Below are 5,314 nucleotides of genomic sequence, written 5' to 3'. Positions count from 1 at the left end.
GAGGATTTTATTGTTTATTATTGTGCTTGAGACTCACAGTGTCACAGGAGTGAGAAAACCATTTTTTTCACATAAGTTACAGACATTACATTCAACTCATCAACATAGTCAAAGATTCAATAAAGCTGCTTCACTGGGAGATTGTTTTTGTAAAATTGTTTTTGAATGAAAAACACATCGAACTTTATATTTGTGTTTTAAATAATATTGTTATTTTAATTAGTTTTTTTTATTGTAAATACTGATTGCCGCAGTGTGATCTCTTATAGCCAAATATAACACATTTCCTACATGTGGGACTAATAAAGGTTATCTTATCTTATCTTATAATCTGTCAGCATCCATCTATATGCAAAGCAAACTTCCTGACACTCTGCTATAAAGACTTGAAATCATGGTGCCAGTTAAAGCAGAAGAAAAGTTGTCATCAGATTATCTTGAATACCAAAATGTTCTCTGTGGCTCTGCTGCTCCTGCTGGCTGCTGGATCCTGTGAGTCTGACTGGAAAAAAACACAAACAGTATGATCACAGCATACTAACTGTTGCTGTTACATAAAACATGTTTTTTCCACAGGTGTGAAGTGTGAACAGGTGACACAGCCAGCCTCTGTGATTGTGCAGCCAGGTCAGCGTCTGACCATCACCTGTCAGGTCTCTTATTCTCTGGGCAGCTATCGGACAGCTTGGATCAGACAGCCTGCAGGGAAAGGACTGGAGTGGATTGGGAATGAAATATACTGGAGATTCATTTTACAAAGATTCACTGAAGAACAAGTTTAGTATTGACTTAGACACTTCAAGCAAGACAGTGACTTTAAATGGACAAAATATGCAGCCTGAAGACACTGCTGTGTATTACTGTGCCAGAGAGTCACAGTCACACAAACCATTAGTAGAGCTGTACAAAAACTCCTAAGACCCTCAGTACTGTTGAAACCATTAAACAAGCAGAGGTACAACCCTCAGACAAATAATAGTTTAGACTCGTTCTGTAAAAAAACAAAAACAACCCTCAGACAAATAATGAGTTTAGACTCGTTCTGTAAAAAACTAAAATAAAATTTAACTTTCTTTTAAAAAAGAAAATACACAAAAACAAATAACATGTAAACTCAGTCAAAAATGCTTTCTACACTTTCAGATGTACAGAAGCTAAGTACAGTTATTAACACATTCGAAGAAACAATGAAAATGCTTTGTAACAAACTATGAAAATAACATATTCTGCTTGCTTATATATGAAAAATTTTCACAACAATTTCCAGTCTAGCTGTAAGTGAGGGGGTAATCCATAGTTATTTTGTTGTCTTTCAGTGTCAATGTTTATGCAAAGTAAACTTCCTCACAGACTCTTATAAATACCTGATATGATGCTGTGAGTTCCAACAGGAGAGCAGGAGCTCCCATCAGACCACCTTCGATATCAACATGTTCTGGTGCTGCTTCTGTTGGCTGGTTGGTCCTGTGAGTCAGAGGAACTGAGACAGAAATACTAACAGTATGATTGCAGAATATTGTTATTTTTTTACAATTGCACTGATGTTTTATCCACAGGTGTGAAGTGTGAGCAGCTGACACAGCCAGCCTCCGTGATTGCGCAGCCAGGTCAGCGTCTGACCATCACCTGTCAGGTCTCTTATTCTCCAGGCAGCTGGAGGACAGCTTGGATCAGACAGCCTGCAGGGAAAGAACTGGAGTGGATTATAATTGGAGGCAGTGGATATACCACATACTACAAAGATTCACTAAAGAATAAGTTCAGTATTAGCACTGACTCTTCCAGCAAGACAGTGACTTTAAGTGGACAGAATGTGCAGCCTGAAGACACTGCTGTGTATTACTGTGCCAGAGAGTCACAGTAGCAGAAACCATCAGCAGACCTGAACAAAAACTCTTCAATGTCTGAATAGTTGTAACATGAAGACACCAGAGGAGGAGCCCTTAGACCATTTATGGTTTTGGAGTGGTTAAATAAGAAAAGTCTTGTATACTTTCTATAACAATGAAAACTTGAAAAACAAAAATGAAAAAAATATGAAAATTACACTAATTTTATTCAAAAACAATTTTGATATATGCTACACCCATAACTTAACTTGCTATGCCTAAGATTAATCAAACTCGCTTGTGCCCAACATAAAGACATAACATAAAAAACTATAAAGCAAGTTTTTAATGAAATGTCTTCAAATTAGAACTTAAGATAAGTTCAATGAAGTTTGAGTTTATAAAGCTCCATAGATGTCATTAAAATAAAAAAGTGTGCATGCTTCAAAGCCTCTTATTCTATATTATTCCATTTTATGAAATTAACAAACAAAAATGTGTGCTGCTTAATATTAGCAGTGTAAGAGCACATATTCAAGTGTTCACAAATAACAGCAAAAGGTTACAGCAGTAGAATAAGATAAACACCTACACAGACATGCTGCAGTTCATGAATTTCTGCAAAAAATGCAACATGATGAAAATTATGAGTGCTACTGACAATTTTGCATGAGCTAACAGATGGAGGAATTGATACAAGGTTCACTTTTCCCTGATTAGATGTTTGTTTGTAGGTACTGTTAAATACTAACTAAGTGTGAATTAGTGGTCAAAAGGCCTGAAGAATCCCAGAGACTGACGTGTACAAAGTGAGCGTTTGACAGCCATTACTGGAACGCTTGAGTCAGACATGCTGCTGGAAAGGTAGTGCACTGCTCTGATTGAAATGAATACTACTCTCAGCATTTACCATTTTACCATCTTGTCCTTGGCCCACGCTGTGGTACCGGCCTGCTTCAAATCCACCTCCATCGTCCCGATACCCAAAAACTCCAACCCATCTAGCCTCAATGACTACCCCCAGTAGCACTCACCCCCATCATCACAAAGTGCTTAGACCAGCTGGTCCTAGCACACTTCAAATCCTGTCTCCCCCCCACCCTGGACCCCCACCAATTCGCATACCACCAGAACAGGAGCACAGAGGATGCAGTCTCCATCGCACTGCACTCTGTCCTCTCACACCTGGACAACAACAACACCTACGCCAGAATGCTGTTTATAGACTTCAGTTCAGCGTTCAATACAATCCACCCCTCACAACTCATCAGGAAACTGACAGACCTGGGCATCAGTTCCCTCATGTGCAAATGGTTACTGGACTTCCTGACAAACCGCCCCAACATGTCCGGCTGGATAACCACTGCTCATCTACAATTACAATGAACACCGGTGTACCACAAGGCTGTGTGATGAGCTCTTTCCTCTACTCCCTCTTCACCCATGACTGCAGACCTGCCGATGGTTCTAACACCATCATTAAGTTTGCAGATGACACCACGGTGATTGGCCTCATCAGTGACAACGATGAGGCCGCCTACAGGGAGGAGGTGGATTGTCTGGCTGAGTGGTGCGACACAAACAACCTGCTGCTTAACACTGAGAAGACCAAGGAGCTCATCGTGGACTACAGGAGGAATGCTGACCCACATCCACCCATCTACATTAAGGGGACGGCTGTGGACCGTGTGAGCAGCTTCAAGTTCCTGGGAGTCCACATCTCCGAGGATCTCATCTGGACGACCAACTGCTCCAAGCTGGTCAAGAAGGCTCACCAGTGCCTCTTCTTCTTGAGGACTCTGAGGAAGAACCACCTGTCCTCAGACATCCTGGTGAACTTCTATCGCTGCACCATCGAGAGCATCCTGACCAACTGTATAACAGTTTGGTACGGGAACTGCTCCGCCTCGGACCGGAAGGCGTTGCAGAGGGTTGTGAAAACTGCCCAGCGCATCACCGGAGCACCACTTCCTGCCATAAAGGACATCTACAGGAAGCGGTGTCTGAAAAGGGCTGGGAAAATCATCAAAGACCCCAGTCACCCATCACATGGACTCTTCACCCTCCTGCCCTCTGGGAGGCGCTACAGGAGCCTCCGGACTAAGACCACCAGGTACCGAACAGCTTCTTCCCACAGCTGTCAGACTCCTGAACTCTGCCTCCTGACATCTGACCCATACCATGGACTGAACATACACACCCACAACCACCTACACACACACAATGGACAACTGTATCAAACATACCATAACTGACCACCACTTCAACCACTAGCACTTTATATAGCTTACATATCTATATTCTCACTTATCTTAATATTTATAATTCTGTAAATAATCATTCTGTATAATACGATAATTTTTAATTCTACAACTGTTTATAACTTGGTTCTAAAGTTTTTTAAACATATTCTGGATGGATTTTAATATTTATATTTTCATAGCCTGTACATAGCTTGTACCACTGCCTGTACATGTTATAGCAATGACAATAAAGTTGAATTACCATATTCTATTCTGTAATATACTATATCTATTCTATTCTATATATATTTGTAATACATCTGACAGAAATTCAGTCACAATGTCTTGACATGTAATGACAATAAAGTTGTTCAATTTAATCATTAAAAGCAGACTTCAGTCATCTGTCAATTATTTAATAGTACAAATTCTGCATCACAATTATTTATAGTACATAGTCATATTACAGACAAATGTGATTTATACATTTTCCAGCTTCTGTTTCTCACTTTGTAAAAAAGAGGTATTTTTTGTTGAGTAGGAGGAGCCAATGCAAAACTGATATGGCCAATGCGTTCAAATGTTCATCTGCAGAGTAAAAGTCACAGACTGCAGAGTGGATACCAACAATGACTTTTACAATGATCAGACCAAACTGTTTAGTTGTTTCTCTCATTTTGTTTTCTATCTTGACTGGTAAGGATACATAAATCTGTTGGACAAACAAACATTTTTTTTAATGAAAATGTGATCACAACAATGAGTTATTAATATTTCTGTAGGTACTGAGGGTCAAACACTGACAGAGTCTAAATCAGTGGTTCAAAGGCCTGGATACTCCCACACACTGATCTGTACATATTCAGGGTTCAGCAGTGATATTTATGCTGCTTGGATCAGACAAGCTGCTGGAAAAGGACTGGAATGGATCGCCTATTGCAGCAGTGGCAGTGGCACTATATCCTACTCTCAGTCAGTCAGAGGCCGGTTTACTATCACAAGAGACAACAACAGAAAGCAGGTGTATCTGCAGATGAACAGCTTGACAACTGAGGATTCTGCTGTTTATTACTGTGCTCGAGAGCCACAGTGACACAAGAGGAAGAAACTCTATACAAAAACTTAACACGCCAGGTCAAACCAAAACTAATCTTTTCTTTACTCCATTATCATAAACACATTCAGAAAAAAATAGCCACAATAAATGTTCATGGTTTTTGTGTGTTCTGACTATCTCCACAT

General features: G+C 40.1%; 1 pseudogene; it reads left to right on the top strand.

The window, feature by feature from the left end:
- The first annotated feature begins 340 nt into the window (after positions 1–340).
- LOC116324033 lies at positions 341–918 on the top strand (annotated as a pseudogene).
- The last annotated feature ends 4,396 nt before the right edge of the window (positions 919–5,314 follow it).

This window comes from Oreochromis aureus, linkage group 4, assembly GCF_013358895.1.
Source record: "Oreochromis aureus strain Israel breed Guangdong linkage group 4, ZZ_aureus, whole genome shotgun sequence".
Lineage (NCBI taxonomy): Eukaryota > Metazoa > Chordata > Actinopteri > Cichliformes > Cichlidae > Oreochromis > Oreochromis aureus.
This window is presented reverse-complemented; position numbering and strand designations above follow the sequence as displayed.